At 45.7% G+C, this 16,526-nt stretch overlaps 1 protein-coding gene and 1 non-coding gene across 7 annotated transcripts in view; one reads left to right on the top strand and one right to left on the bottom strand.

Moving 5' to 3' along the window:
* Crtac1 (cartilage acidic protein 1) overlaps nucleotides 1-16,526 on the top strand; it is a 134,627-nt gene that overhangs the window by 36,654 nt on the left and 81,447 nt on the right. The gene's annotated exons all lie outside the window — the stretch shown is intronic.
* Trnaa-agc (transfer RNA alanine (anticodon AGC)) lies at nucleotides 2,276-2,348 on the bottom strand. Its single transcript has one exon. It is a non-coding gene; the product is annotated as a tRNA-Ala (tRNA).

Raw genomic sequence — 16,526 nt, 5'->3', positions numbered from 1 at the left:
CAGCGATGCAAAGAAGACACCAGCTACATTTCTTAAGATTTGCATGCTCAGAATTATAAACCAGAAGTAAAGAGACCTGGAACAAGGTTTCCAGTGAACCCCGGTCAGGGGGAAAGAACAATGGAGAAGACAGACAAGTAAAATTGGTGGCTTGGGGTGTGTCATGCGTAAGAACCATACCTTGAAAGGAGTCAGCCAGGATCTATCATGGGGAGCAGAGGGGCCACCAGGCTTCAATGACACTTTCACAGATGTGAGATTTATGAGGCTATAGGCACAGCCATTGTATTTGTGTGTGGATATGCTTCAAATGTATCTTCCTAAAGTAAATATTTTGAAGTTATATGACTTTGGCACTCCTGTCTTGGCATTGCTTCATTTTTTAGTCCACAGACAGTCCTTGACTTAACAATGGTGCGACTTGTGAGTTCTCGACCTTATGATGGGGATCAGACTGTAACCCCATTCTAAGTTGAGGAGCAGGTACTGAGAGTCTCAAAATCTGGGAGTGACCTGGTCCTCGCTCAGACTTTGGGAGGCTCTGGCATTAGCACTCAATGAACACCTACTGTGCACCAAGCTCTATGTTTTGCCCTTGACACATATTCTCCTTTATGAAAGAGGTGCTAGTGTTTCTGGTTTATAAAGGAGGAAAGTGAGACCGAAAAGGCAGATCTCTTCCTGAAGGTCATGCAGTTAGTGAGTGGCAGAGCTGGAAGGTGACCATGACTTATTTGGTTGCAAAGCCCAAACCCTTTCGTCTCTGCCTCCGATTCCCAAATGCCCATCCCTGAGCTGCCAGTCTGGAATGAAGTTGTTTTTACGTTGTAGCAAGATTAACTAGACAAAAATCGTGTGATTTTTTTTTCACGAAACTAAAAATATTCCATCTAAAGGACTGACTTTTTAAATTCTAAGGTTTTGTGCATTTTGCTTTTGTGTGTGTGTGTTATAAAGTATTTTTATGGTTTATATTATAGATGGCAGAGGTTTTTTTTGTTTGTTTGGTTCAATATTGTTTGTATGGTCCTTAGTTGGCAAAATAAAACTCTGCCAATCCTGTGTGAGGGCTCAGAAGTTTGTGTTTCGAAATTTTACTATGTCTTGAATTCAAAGTCTAGAAAGCACTGCTGTATGTAATGTCAGCATCTCAAAAAGAAAGAGCTGCCCTTCGCTGGGTGCCTGCCACTGGTACACGCCCGGCTGGATGTTCCATACATTACCTCTGATAGATCACATCATGAAAGGAAAATCTCACCCTGATTTTACAGACTAGGAAACTGAGGCTTAGAGAAGTGAGGGCCCCTGCTGAGGGTCTTGGGCCCAAACCCTACACCCTCCTGTGCATGGTGGGTGGCAGGCTGCTGGTTACCCAGTCTCTCTGCCCTCAGTGCATTTCACCCCAAGCAGCCCTCCTCCAGGTCCTTCAGCCTTCTCTTTGAACCAGCGAGCTCCCCTGTGGCCTGCCAGGCAAGTTCCTTTCATGTAAGTTAGGCAGAGTCAGTTTCGGTTGCATACAATCAAAGAACCCCACTGAGCATCACCTCCTCCCATCCACAGCCTCATTTCCCTTTGCACTTCCTCCTTCCCAGAGCCCTAGTGGTCTTCCTGTACTGCAGCTCTGACGGCTCTCACGGCCTCCATGAACAGCATGTTAGAGGCCTAAGGCCAGCTTTTGTGGACCTCTTTGGTGCTTTGTCTCACAGAGCCCAATAAGGAGGCTATGAACTAAATGCATCTGTCTCTTGCTGGCCAGAAACACCCAAGTCAAATGAACTTCCCAGGGCTCTTGGAAGTTCATAAACAGATCTCCTATTCCAGTGCCAGGCAGGCTGGGATATATGGCCCACCTACTGCCTCAGGGCCTCCTTGCAGGTTAATAATGGCCTTAGTGCCTGACATGACCTTTCCTCTGCATGCAGGGATTGGAGGGTAGCTTCCCTTGGACAGGCTGGTGACTGGATTTCTTGGGAGTATGCACTTTGATGTATACAGGGAGCCATGGCATGTTGCAGAGGCAAGTGCACTTCTGAAATGACCAAAGGCTGTTGTTACCCATGTCCTAGTTCATCCACAGTGACCATGGCACAATATGGCCTCAGTGTAGCTGTCAGATGTGGCTATGGTGGGCACACCCACGAAGAGGAAGAGGAGAAGAACTGAGAATTCCCCAGATTCACGAATACTCTGAGAGAAAAGGACAGGGTGTGGTTCTACCTGGAGACGATAGAGTAGACATAGATCAATGTTTGTTTATTTATTTATTTATTTATTTTGATGGTGCTGGGGTTTGAACCCAGGGCCTTGTGCATGCTAGGCAAGCACTCTACCAACTGAGCTATATCCCCAGCCCAGATCCTGTAATTTTAAGAGCTGTAAGGTAAAGGGAAAGACTCTATCAGCTCATGGGATTGGAGATGGCTAATGAAGCCAGTGTTCACTCACAACATGAGAAAAATGTTGACAAAGAGTGCAAAGCGTATGGTATACTTAACATTGTCCAATATCAATAAGAATAATAGCAGCACTTAGCTGTGGTTCATATCTGTTTGTATGTGTGTGTATAAATGTGTGTGTGTGTGTGCAAGTGTGTGCACGTGTGTGTACCTAGCATTTACTCCCTATTCCTAAGACACACCCTTCTTTCCACCGCTGTCCGCTCACATGCGCAGTTTTGGAGAAAGGCAGTCAAGGAATACTGCCCTCACTCTACAGAAGCCAGAAGGATCCCTGGGGTTTCTTCCATCAGATGCTGGGGGTAGAGCCAAGAATTGGGCATCCAACTGGAAGATCCCAGGAGTCTTTCCCTTTTGGACAGAACAATGCAAGGAGGGGAAATTTGTTTGGAATTGCGTCATTTTCGCTGCTGCCCCTGAGCAAGGCTGTCAGAGGGTTTGGGATCCTTCTGGAGCTTCCTGTTCTGAGTCTGCCCTTTGGCTTCCCCTTTGAACCAAGGAGCCCTCCTATAGCCTACTGGGCAAATTTTTTATCCACCTAAGTTGGGCAGAGTCTGTTTCTATTGTCTACAACCAAAGAACCCCAGTGAGCATCGCTCACCCAAATTATTGCTGTCCTTGTCACCAAGGGCTACTGAAAGGTTGTGTCCCTGGTCCTGCAGTGCTGCCATCCTCCAACAGTACAGGGCCTCCTCATTTGAAATGACCTTGGGAGCCTGTTTCCATGCCACACAAGAACATGGGACCTTGTAACTAGGCTTCAGTTTGGACCCAGAACAACATTACTAGCTCAATCAGCTGGTTATTCACTGGGCTTGGCTACAAATGCCAATAAACCTCTTGACTGTTTCCAAAAATAAAAATCCCGCCTCACAGGATGAGAATCTGCTACCATTGTGCTTATGCCAAATAATGTGGCGTCAATGTGAAGGAAATTCTCAAAGGAGGCCCCAAAGTGTTGGGAATAATGGTGGCAGCCTTGGGGTAAATATCTGGCGTCTCTGCTGACTGCCCAGAGGGGAGGGATGCTCCTTTGGATGGATATATTCTGGTGTATTTATTGAAGAGCCCATCTCATTATCTAATAGACTTTTGTGGTAGAGACAAGTTCTCAAGCCTAAAAGTTAGATTTCCTTTCAAAGACTCTTTGAAAAATCCCTACATGCAGCCTGAAAGCCCCTCCATACCCCTCAGGCATGGCCATGTACAGATTTTCCTCATCACATGGGAAGCAGATGAGGTTCAACAGGCTGTGACTATTGTCTGTCGTTCTTAAGCAGGAAGTATGTCCTCCACCCAAGGACGGGCTGCAGATCTAAAGAAACGTGTAACGTCCAACAGCAAATCCATGCTTTAAAACCCTTTTTGTAGGCCATCCTGTTCCCTTGCTTATTTTTATTTATGTATTTATTGGTACTAATGATTGAACACAGGGGAGCTTAACCACTGAGCTACATCCCCAGCCCTTTTTATATTTTATTTTGAGACAGGGTCTCACTAAGTTGCTGAGGCTGGCTTCAGAACTGTGATCCTCCTGCCTCAGCCTCCCCGAGTTGTTGGGATTACAGGCATGTGCCATAGCCGTACCCAGCATGCTTCCTTGCTTTTTAAAGTTTCTCTTAGACTGAGGAAAGATATGCCATTAAATTTTCCAAAATAAGAATGTGTGCATGTGTGTGTGTGTGTGTGTGTGTGTGTGTGGATGGTGTGTTGTGTGCCGGGTGCATATATAAGTTTGGACAATACAAAGTGAAGTATTTGAGTGGGTGGAACACATCCTACCTCACCTTCATCCTGGTATGGTCACCCAGCAGCTCTCATACACAGTGGATGATTGTCATCCACCCCCATATCCTTGCCAGATGCAAGGTCCTGGACCAGTTCCAACAATTGAGGAATCCCACTTTCAGACAGAAGAATGTGGTTGTTCTTGGTGTGTCTTCTGATAAGGAAACAAAGGAAATGTGAAACTTTGAGAACTGACTTCTGCCTCTTGGTGTCTTGCAATTTCCATCTCTTTGTGATCAAAAGCTCACAGCCCAACTAGAGGAGGGAAAGAAGAATCTCTACTTTGGCAGGCTCCAAGACAGTCTTGGATTATTTATTTGTTCTGTAACTCATTTCTGTCAAACATTCTTTTTCTATCTCTTGTTATAAAAAATTGAAATGCTAGTTTCTCAGTAGATGTCTTGGCTTTAACTATCTGTCTGACCTTGGACCAATTATTTAACCTCTCTGAGCCTGTTTCCATGCATGTAGGCACAATACTTGACACAACATAGGTGCTCAGTAAGTATGTGTGTGTGAGTGAGATAGCTCCTAAGGTCCTTCCAGCTTTAACTCTCTGTGGCTTCCCTGATAATTGAAGGACTTCCAACCCATGGAGGACATCACCATTCCCCCTTGGCATGTTTTGTTTGAAGCTTATTCTCAAAACCATTGTTTTGCCATTCTTTTGAGCATGCTCAGTCACCACATTAACAAAATAAGATTCCTCTTGAGAGTCTAGAATTGAAGACCCACATGGTTTACCCAGAAGAATTGCTACCAAGTGACCAGTGCCCAATGCTCTTGACTTTGGCTTGTCAAAAGTTGTTTCTTCACTTACTCTGTGGTTTTGAAAACTTTCCATGAGCAATAGCTTCCCCACTTTCTTTGACTCTTAGTTATCTGTGCTGCGTCCTCCCAGAGCAAATAGGCTGGATCATAAACTTTGTTCAAATGTCGTGACGCTTTTTTAATTCCTGATTCTCAGTTGGCTGATGCCTGAGTTCACGCCATGGAGGTGTTTCTGGGGTTAATGTTACTCTTTCGTGAAGTTGATTTACAAAGCGTGTCCCCTAGAGGCTCACCTCCTAATCTGAATTGTCAACTGGGGACCGTTAGAGATTGATGACGGGGGATTATGATTGTCTACGTGTTGCGCTTTCATCCAATTTTCTGATGTGTTTTGGTAATGATGTTGACAGTTGTGTGAAGATCTGTTACTGAAATTAAAGCCGCAGCAGCAGCATTTTTGAGCTTGATGATTAGATTTGATTAGATCAGAGTGGGTTTTACTTCTCCCTCAGAGTCAGCAGAGATTTACTGTCCATTGACTGATTTAACTTCTTGCTGGAAGATGGTTAGTGACATAACTTACCATCAGAAAAAGGAATGTCAAAGAGCATCAGAACGAAACCCAACCTTGTTTGACTTTTGTGTTGACCTTGAAGGGTCTGCCAATGTATACATTATCAAAGATTTCTGCCCGTAAAGCATCGTAGAGAAAATAAATGTTGACACATTTTGGTGGGCATCTGTATTGATGAGCATCTTCCAACAGGAGCTATCATTTGAGTGAGTCAGAAGCTTTCATGAAATCAGATAAGGTAAAAAAAAGAATAGGATTATGGTTTCTGAGTTTTTCTTGCCACTGGCAAGAGGTGAAAGTAGCCATTTATGAGCCTGAGTCTAGATGACTGAGAGGCACAGGGAGGTACAGGAAGGAGGCAGCTCACATGCAGGGATTTCCTATAACGTAGCATGTGCAATTTCACTTTACAGATGGAATCCTAAAATAATAACAACCAGTAATTCACAAGAGATGCAAATGGCCCATAGACAGGGGGGAAAAAATACACAACTTCAACTAAGAATTTTCAAGAAAATAGCATGAAATCAGTCTCTAGTTTTCACTTACAAAACCAGAAAAAAAATTTAGTCAAATTATGCTGCTCATCATTGGCAAAGATGTGGGGAGGTGGATATTTTCAGGAACTGCTAGTAGGCATTCAATAATCCAGAAAGAAGTTTGTTAAAAGGTACCAAGAGCCTTAGAAACATACAAACCTTTTGATTCTATACTTCTACTTCTGTGACTCTAACCTAGAGAAATAATCAGAAATATATGGTCAAAAATTTATGCACCAGGCTATTCGTCACACCTTTTTATAACAGCAAGAGGGGGGGAAAAAGAAGCAACTTTAATATCCATTAATAACAAAATGGCTAGGTAAATTATGGAACACCAACATGATGAAATAGTATGTGGTCATTAAAAATTCTCTTCAAAGAATATTTAAGGATGGGAGGGAAGTATTCATGATCTCAACTAAGGGAAAGAAGCATAATATAAAGCTTTATCTAGTCTGTTCCCTACTTGGTGAAACGTGTAAATGTGCACAGAAAAATGACTAGAAACAAATACATGGAAGTATTAAAAAGTTACTCTACGTGGTCGACTTAGAGGTAATTCCTATTTGCTTATTTGTGGTTTTCCTGGTGTTTTTTTTTTCCTAATTTTTGTTAAATTTGCACAAAGTATATTTTTCTATAATAGGGAAAAACCTTTAATGATCATAATTACAGCATCCAGAGGGTCACCCCAGAATTTTTTTTTTTTCAGCATTTCAGATCCTCAGGATGAGGACAGGGAGAACAACTCTGTGTTTCTCTTTGCCTAATTTGGAAAATTTTAGCAGAAATTCCATTAGCTCAGGGGGCCTTGTTTTTTTAGCTGCGTGATGATTTTCTGCACCTTGTCAAGAATCAGAGGGATTCTGCAGGTTCTTCTGTCTGATTTTGCAGCATGGAGTTGAAAATGTGTTCCTCAATAATTGTCTTAATTGAGAAGGTTTCTGAAATGCTCCTTCAGAGCACAGTGACAGATTTGTTCTTATTCAGCAGCCCTCCGCCAGGAATAACAAGGGGGCCAGCCACATTGCCATGTATGTGTGGCACTTAAGTCTTTATGTCTTAAAATGTCGAGGGACTACTAGGCATGTCCATGGGGTCTTTTTTTGTCTCTTTGAGCCTCTGCCCCAGTACATAAATGCCTCAATTTCTGTCCCTTTAAATTGGTATCATGTGCTAGAAATTTAAAGTATTCTACTTCCTAGTTGTGGCATGAGGAGGGTGGACCACAGGATCTAAGGTGTCTTCAACTTCAGTCTGGTTTGCTTCTGTGGGTTGTTCACTTCCTTCATCCCCTGGTTATTCTTAAGAACCCAGTCACAACATTTTGTGGAGGAAATCCCAGGACTTCTTCACATTGCACTACTGATGGGGGACTGAAACCCACCTTCAAGGGACAGATATGAAGTATAGCTGACAGTATTGGAGACCTGGAGGCTTACAAGCAATGGTAGTTGTGGTCTCTGATTTCAAGGAAGCAGGACTCAAACTCCTGCCCCAAACTGAAATACAAGCAAGTGTGTTACTAGAGACAGCTTCCCAGAACCCACCTTATATGAGGGGTAGGGGTGGCTAGAAGCAGTCCCCAAGTCCTACTCTGTGCTTGGCATCATGCTAAGCACTTCACATGAATCTTATCATCAAACTCTCAACAAGCATCCTCATCTGTTTGACAGATGAGGCCTGGGGAAGGACCTGGGAATGGTAATTTTTAAAAGAGCCCCTGGTGGTTCTTATCGTCAGGCAAGCATGGAGAGTGGCTATTTGACAACACTGCAGTGGTTCTTAGCCCAGGCTGTGGGATAAAATCATCTGGGAGCACTTAAAAAAAAATACTGGTACTTGGCTCCGTCCTCAGACATTCAGATCCAATCCGCCTGGGGTAGGACCCAGGCCTCAGTGTCTTCAAGCTCTCCAGGTGATTCTAAAGTGCAGCCAGGGCTGAGAACCGATGCTCTGCTGCCTCAGCTGATTAAAATTAAATCAGCCTGACTTACTCTACAAAAACACTAGTAAAAGAAGAATCACTCGGTTCTGGCCAACCATCTCCTACTTCTAGCCCTGTGGTTGGAGGAGGCATGGAGAGGCTAGAAGAAGAAAAACCAAATAGCCAGCAGGTGACAGAGTCCTTTGGGCCATTCACTACCCAGTTCCTGAGTGAACATTAAAAACTGAAGGCATGAAGGTGCTGCATAGGCCAGAGCTTGGACAAAGCGGGGATTCTCTTGTTCCCTGGCCACAGTGGCTCTCATGCTTCACAGTGCATGAAAAACACATAGAGAGTTTTGTCAAAACAGATGGCAGGACCTATCCCCTTGGTTTCTGACAAGGCAGTGCTAGGGTGGGATGATGCTGCCGGTGAATGTGCTTTGGAAGAATCTCTCTGGGGGAGCTCTCAGTTGCATGGTAGACCTTTTGATCATGACATTTGCAGGAGACACCATTGAGGGATTCATGCAAATGAGGAGGACCACCCCCACTTTTTCCTCAATCACGGGTTATTACACACACTCCAGACCCTGGTGCTAATTCATCAAATCTTCCAACAAAGTGCATGGGATGCAGTTCAGAGCCAGGCAGTGTTCCTGTGGATGGAAGTATAGTAGGCTCATCAGATCAGATTGTTATCTTCACCGAGCTCTGGTAAGGAACACCAAACATGCAGAAAGCAAGGTAATTTCAGAAAATGGTAGGTGACATAAAGAAAGCAAACCAGGGTGAAGAATAGAGGGTGAAGCTTTGGAGTGGGAAGAGCAGGAGGGCCCTTCTGCAGGGAGGATGTTGGAGCTGAGACTTGAATGACAAAACAAGCTAATCTTTCAAGGACCTGGGAGAAGAGGCCTCCTATCAAGACTGTTGCAGGGCTGGGGTTGTGGCTCAGTAGTAGAGCACTTGTCTAGCTAGCATGTGTGAAGCACTGGGTTCTATTCTCAGCACTGCATATAAAAAAATAAAAATAAAATCAAAGGTTCATTGACAACTCAAAAATATTTTTTTAAAAAAGCTGTTCCTTTTGGATTCTTAAGAATAATGAGGGCATTGAGGAAATGATCAAGTCAAAGGGCAGAGGGAGTGGCTTGTGAAAAAAATTCCTGGGGCAGGAATGAGTTTGGGGCGTGTGAGGATCAGAAAGCAGGCCGAGGTTGATCTGTGCATAATAATCACGTGTTCCCCAGCACCATAAAGTTTTTTACATCCGTTAGCTTATTGGAGCCTCATGATGTCAGAGGAAAGAGGGTATTCATCCTCATTTTGGATTATGAGTAATCGTGAGTTTCTTTATCCAATCAAACTTCCTGCCAAGTTCCAGAGCTCTTTTAGTGATGCATTTGCCTCTAGCAATTAGACGGCCCAGTAGAAGATGCTGCTTTGGGTATGAAAAAAAGCCCAGATACCGAGGGGTAGAGGGGCAGTCCCAAGGAGGCAGGGCAGTCAGCAATAGAGCTCTGGCAGTATTCACATGCACACAAATCACTGGGTGCCTGGTTAAAAGGCAGATTCTCACTTGGCATGTCTGGGGCAGGGCCTGGGACTCTGAATTTCTGTCAGACTACCAGATGATGTCAAGCCTACTGGTCTGTGGACCACACTTTGAGTAGCAAGGTCTTAGGTCATCATGGATGCTGACCATGGCCATTTGGTCAGAATTGAGCTGGGGGTGGGTTTTGTTACATATTCTGCTATTTGACCAGCTAGATTATATCCTTAGAATTACCCCCTCACACACAGACACACACACACACCGCAACCCTAGCGAGCAATCTAGTGTCTAAGGTTGAAGTCCATTCAGACACTGATAAAAAGCTCTGGGAAGAGGCAGCAGGGACCCCCCCACCCCTACCCCCCGCCTCAGGCACAGTGGAAAGGCCCTGCTGCTGGTGTAAAATCCCTCCTTTGTCTTAGGCGCAGTCTCAGGTCAGGCCATACATACTGATGATCGCAGCATATTGGTTCCCTGCCACTCTGATTTACGCTCGGGAGGTGCTCATCAATTCCAATAGGGAACTTGTTGAGTTATTTTAGGCTTCAGTTTTGATAGCAAAAACCAACTCCATAAAACCAACGTTTCTCTTCTTCGTTATGTTTCCAAGGATGGTCCGGCTGCCTTCAGGTTCCTTGCTAACCAGATCTTGTTCTTCTCAGGGTCTCAGAGCTAATGTCCCTCCCCACACTGACTCCCCAGGCTCCAGTTTGGATTGGGACCCTGTAGAGTTGCCATTAAGATTATCCCGGGGGGGGGGGGAATAAAATCAGCATAGGTTATAAAGAGCTGGCTTTCTTTTTAACAGCAGGAGTGTCATTGCACTAGCCACTGTTACCCAAAGAGGGGAATGACCGACATGACTTGTTTGGGGGAACTTTCACAATGCGATGTCCCATTGGGTGAGCACAGCCAGTCCTATAAAGCCCTGCGGAGATGCGGTTACAGCTCCCCCCTGGCCTTGCTCCTCTCTTGCTCTTGTGCCATACAGGATCCCTGTAGCTGCTTCTCTGCTCCCAGATCAGGGTATTCTAGACATCACACCGTAGTTCCTGTCATGATGAGCAGCTTGCCAAAGGACTTAGAGAACCTGTCACAAAAGGTGCCCAAGCAGAGGCCCTTTGTCAATTACCCTGGGCCCTCTTAGCTATCAGGGCCTCCCCCCCCCCACCCCCGGTCCAGCTGTTCAGAAGTTACCCATCTATTCCAGGCAAACCCAATTTTAATTTGGCAGTAAACAGCATGTGAATACTGGCTGCGCAGAAACACTTGGCAAATATTCTCACTTTTCCTATGATATCTGGAAGGTCCAGCAAAGTCTCTGTGGCACTGAGGGAATATCTACTCTGTACCTTTCGATGAGATGATCCCTGGGTCTAAATTAACAAAAATGACTGAGCTGGCCTGTATCCGTCTACATTTTATTCAATTCAGCAAACACTTATTGAGCTGTAGGAAGGAACTTTGACAATCTCTCTGGGAGAAACAAAGACATATAAGGTGCAGTCCTATGTTCAAGAGGATTGCAATCTGTTATAGTTGAGCCCATAGACAACATCCACAGATATCTGGTACACAGAACAGAATGTGATAAACTCTCAATTAGAGGCAGGGTGAAAGTGTGTTTGGGAGTGGGGTGGGAGAAGAGATTAGTTCTAACTGGAGAAGTCTGGAACAATCTCCTGGAAGGGTGGCAATGAATCTGGATTTCCCCACAGAATAGATAGCATTTCAACCAGGCGATGAGAATTTTTAGTGACACTAACAATCACTACCGAGTATTAAGTTCTTCCCACGCATCAGATGCTGTCCTAAGTGCTTCACATGAGTTAGCTCATTTGATTATCTCTTTATCTTGCAAGGTGGCTTCTTATGTATCCCCACAGTACCGGTGAAGCCCAACAAGGCCAGGTAACCTGCCCTAGGTCAACTACGAGTCCATAGGAAGCCTGGAGCCAGAGTTCCAGCTGTTAAATACGACACTCTTTTGCCTCTGTGTTCAAGACATTTGGTTTTCCTTTTTATTTTTTTTATTACCCTCATGTTTAAATCACTAATCAACTCTGTTGAGCTTTGTTAGAAGCAGAGTAAGCACTGAGGACCTTCTGAAGATGTTTGTTTATTCCTCGCAAGGGGCTTTTGAGCCACCTAATCAGCGGAGCTCTGGATGAGAGCAAGCTGCAGCAGGCTGCCTCCCTGCACTCTGGAAAGCCAAGAACCCCCTCTCCAGGCTGCAGCTCCCCACCCTGGAGAGTCTTCAGAGTCCTCAGAAGCCAGCGAAGCCCATCTCTCTTCTGCTAGGGCTTTGGGCTCCTATCTATGGCCCCTTCAGGGGCCCTAGGATATAAGTTGTAGTTGGTGTAGAGGGGCACGCACAGGGAAATGGCTCCTCTGTCTTCCTTGACTTCATGGCTGGAGACTGCCTTAAGAGGCAGCGAGGTGGTGCCTCACCTGCGGGCCCAGGAGGGAGCTGTGCCAGGTGTGCACCCCTTCCCTTGCTCACGGGGGAGAGGTGGGAGAAGTGCTTGGTGCAGAGGGGAAGGCCACATTAGGGTTGGGGGTGGGGTGGGGGTGGTGCTCCCCAGCCCTGCGCTGTGTGAGGCTGGGCAGGCTTTAGGGATGGGGCACCTTTGTCATTCCCCAAAGAGTCCATCTTGGACTATACCAGAGATAAGGCTCCATGGGAACAAGCCCCTGGCCTCCAGAGGAGCGGGGGCTTAGTTCTGACAGGGACCCACGTACAGACAGAGTGAAGGCTGCCTCTTCTTTGATGGCAAGTGGCTTCTCCCTCCCCTTTAGAAAAAGAAAAGAGCCTGTAAGCCTTCTCCCTCCCCCACTCCTCCATGCATAGGCCTTGGAGAGGTCCCAAGTCTTCTGAACCCTCCAGCCCGCAGGCAGGCGGTGGGGGACCGGCCTCTGTGCGGAGGATGAGCCGAGGCCGGTCTGTCCGCCTGGCCCCAGGCCCCTCTCCGCCCTGGGATTGGTCCAGGCGCGTTTTGTGTTAAATGCCGACATATAAATTTGTAGACGTTCCTCGTGAGCAAATTGGATTCCTTCACGGGGCCCTTAAGTGCTGCCATTTAGCCAGATTTAACGGTACGCCCAGGCCACCGCCGCCCCCACCGCCCCCCTCCCGGGCTGACCCTCCGCAGTCCCCGGGCATCGATCCCGGCCGCCGCCGCCCAGACAGCCGGGGGCTCTGCGCCCCGCGGCCGGCCCGCGCTTCCCGCGCATCCTCTCGGCCTCCTCCCGCCGTCTCCACGTCCCCCCTCGGCTCAGCCCCGCTCCCCTCTCCCCTGCGCCTCCGCCCGCCGCCTTCCCCCCTTCCCTCCAGTCTCTCCCTCCTCCAGTCTGCGCCGTGGCAGCTGCTTCCAATGCAGCGAGATGCACCAATTCATTCAGCCTCGCAGACTCTTTAAGGTCGTTACTAAATATATCAAGCAGAAGAAAAGGGTCTTTTTTTCCTATCTCTGAGCAGGGAGCAGAAACGCTGGCCTTAGGATCCAGCTCGCCCTCCCCGATCCCAAACGGGGGTCCAGCCGCCGCTCCGGCAGAGGCAGGGGTGACCCCGAGAGGAGGGAGAGGGGCGAAGCAGGGGGGGCGGGGGTGGGGGGACTCCGGGGGATTAGAGATGAAATCCATTTTCTATCTTCAAGGAGTTAAACAGCTCTGGAGACGCGGAGAAGAAAACAATTTGTACCAAAGCGATTTCTCCCCCACCCCAGATTAATATTTTTTTTTCTTTTATTTTGGAGGAAATTGGAGAGTTGTTGAAAGGGGTCGGCTTGCCAAGGCTGGGAGACAGCCTTCTACTCCCAAGCTCGAAGCCATGTGGTCTGATTTTCTTTTTCCCCTGAGTTGTAGCAGATGACCTCTCTGCCTGAGCAGTAACCCGAGGTGCTGAGCTGGGGGAAGCGCCAGACTTCACTGTTGTGATCAGAAATGTACAACAAAGTTAGTCGCCTGTTCCGCAGCAGGGAGGCCGGCGGCCTCGCTGCGCTGGGATCCTGGTTCCACGGCAGCTTCTGGCTCCACGCGGTCCTCCCTGCCACACGGGGCACAGCTTCCCTTTCTCCCCCGTGCAGGCTGAGCCCGCTGAGTTGTGACTTAGAGAGACGCCTCCCCCTGCGAAAACATCTCCCACACAGCCCGCGGGGCCCCTGGTTTAGAAGTTCTTTGAGAGGAGGTTAAAAATATCAGTGATGTTTTATATTTTATCTTAAAAATCCAAAGTGGGGAGGTCACAGGGCAGTCATTTTTAACCTTTTCTTTGTCGTTGTTCTGGTTGTGGGATCTTTTTAGGAGATGAGTAAAGCATGGCTGTGGCTGTCTCTCCAGGCAGCGTGCACCCTCCCTTAATGACAGACTTCTGCAGACAGTATTAGAAGATTCAGGAACCTCTAGGATCTGTCCACAGACCTGTTGACCTTCAAATGAGAACCAGGAGGCCAAGGCAGGCAGGCTGGGGTCTGGCATTTTTAATGGCTATCTAAGGAAGATTCAGTGGCAATGGTTAGGAAGGAGACATTACACAGAGAACATTCTAGAAAAGCTGTCACTAAGGCAGCTGACTGAAAGGGATTGAGAATGGAGGAAGCTGCCCATCAGATGCCTAGTAAAGCTCAGAAAACATAAGGGCTGAAAAATGTGCATTAGAATTAGGAATCAGCAAGTAGGCATTGATAATGTGCAAGAAAAGTTTTCTTGTGGAGAAAGAAGGGAGTTGGATATTCAAGGTGAGACCTCAAGGCAAATGGTGGGGACTGGAAGTATAGAGCCTGCTTCAAAATCTGATGCCGGATGGACCGCTGGCTCCTCTCTGGGTGGGAAGGAAACAGGACGTCTTCACAGCAGAGCCCAGGGATTCACCAGGCAGGAAGAAGAGCCGTTTCCCCAGGGATGGAGGCAGAGGAGACCATGCTGTGGAGGCCCAGAAATGATTTGTTGGAGTGTGGACTGTGTGAAGAGACAGTAGGAAGAGAGAACATGCAAAAGTGAGGCAGGAGCTGGAGGGTACGGGGCTGAGGAGCTGGCACTTTATCCTGTCAGGCAGTGAACAGTCACTGAAGAGATTTTTAACATACTATTTTTTTCCTGATTCTAAAAGTAATGCAAGCTCATTATAGAAATTTCTTGAAAATATGGAAAAGTAAAAAGAAACACAGATCCATAATTACTGTTAATATTTTGGCATATTACTCCTTTTAGTCTTTTTTAAAAAAACTAGTTCATCAAATCTAAGACACCCTCATTTGGGAGCACATCATTATTTTTTATGTCACTAGGAATGTGCAATTATACTTAACACAAAGCTTCTTATAAGAGAGGATGAAGCGTGTCCCATTTAGGGCAAAAACTCTGTGCCTTGGAATTGAGGAAGTAAGGCTATGTGGGTTTTTTTTCCCCCAAACTTGACTTCTTATCAATTTTTATTTACTGTTTCTTTACTCAGAATTATACCACAAGCATGCTCCAGGTTATAGAAGTACTTATCAAAATAGTTTTGATGGCTGCATAATATTCCACTTCATGAATATTTTAAAATGTGACACAACCATTTCCCCATCAGTAGGTAGCAGATTGATTTCTTTACTACTATATATAGTGCCTTATTGAAAAATGGTGTGCATATACTTTGTATTTTGTTATTGATATTTTACTCAGAGATATATGTATACCACAAGGTAAATAATGGTGTGGTACATTCACCTGTCTTTGAAAAACATGTGTCATGGTTGGTGAACTTAGCTGCAGCGCTGAGTTCAGTCCTGTAGCTTACTTAATTGTAGTGAAGTACTCATGAGGTAAAGTTTGCCTTCTGAGCCATTTATAAGTGTGCAGTTCAGTGGCAGGGAGTACATTCACATTGTTGTACAGCCATTACACCACCCATCCACAGAATTCTCTTTATCTTTCCAATCTAAAGCTTGGCACCAATAATCTCCATGCCCCTACACCCACCCTCCGTGGCGCCATTCCACTTCCTCTGTGAATTACTACTCTAGATACCTCAGGTAATTAGAATCATAGAATCATAGACCTTTCGTGACTAACTGAGTTTACTTGGCATAATGTCCTCTACGTTGATCCTTGTTGTAACATGTGTCAGAATGTCCTTCCTTTTTAAGGCTGAATAGTATTCCATTGTGTGTAGACACCATATTTGCTTATCTGTTCATCCATCAGTGTGCATATAAATTTTTGTCTGAATTTGGGGCTCTCTAGAATAGATTCATAGTCATCCAGTCAAAAGGGCAGGAAAAGTTTCAGACACATCACCAAATTGCTTTCCAAAAACATTTTTACAAAGTGTTTTACACTACTTTACATTACCTCTGTCAGTGCAAAAGTGTGCATGTCAGCATTGGATATTATTATTTGGTTTATTTTTCTTACCCTGATACTAGAAATATGGCATGTCATTTTTTTTAATATGCATTTCTTTGAGTGTTCTTAATGAAGGTGAACTTTTTTAGTATATCTTCATTAGCTGGAGTGTGTTTCCTCTTTGTAAATTGTCTTTTTATGTCCTGTGATCATTTTCCTATTAAAGAGGTAGTGTTTCACTTATTACTTTATATGCACTCCTTAGAGATGAAACTGCAAACCACCAGGCAAAAATCTCTGACCCTCATGGAGTTTATATCCTAGTGAAGGAGAGACATATTAAACAACACAAAGTCTCTGTGTAATCAGAGCCAGAGATCATGTTGGCCCTACGGGCTGTGTCTTGCCCATTTTTTGTTGCTATCACAGAATATCTGAGACTGGATAATTTATAAAGAAAAGAGATTCCACCAGGCATGCTGGCCTGTAATCCCAGTGACTCAGGAAGCTGAAGGAGGCAGACGGCAAGTTCAAGGCCAGACCAGGCCACTTAGCCAGACTTGGTCTCAAAAAGAAAAAGAAAAGGA

This window comes from Marmota monax, unplaced genomic scaffold (genome assembly GCF_021218885.2).
Source record: "Marmota monax isolate L192 unplaced genomic scaffold, Marmota_monax_Labrador192_F-V1.1 WCK01_AAM20220418_F8-fsc00004, whole genome shotgun sequence".
NCBI classification, from domain to species: Eukaryota; Metazoa; Chordata; class Mammalia; order Rodentia; family Sciuridae; genus Marmota; species Marmota monax.
The sequence above is the reverse complement of the archived record's forward strand: the minus strand, read 5'-3'. Positions and strand labels throughout refer to the sequence as shown.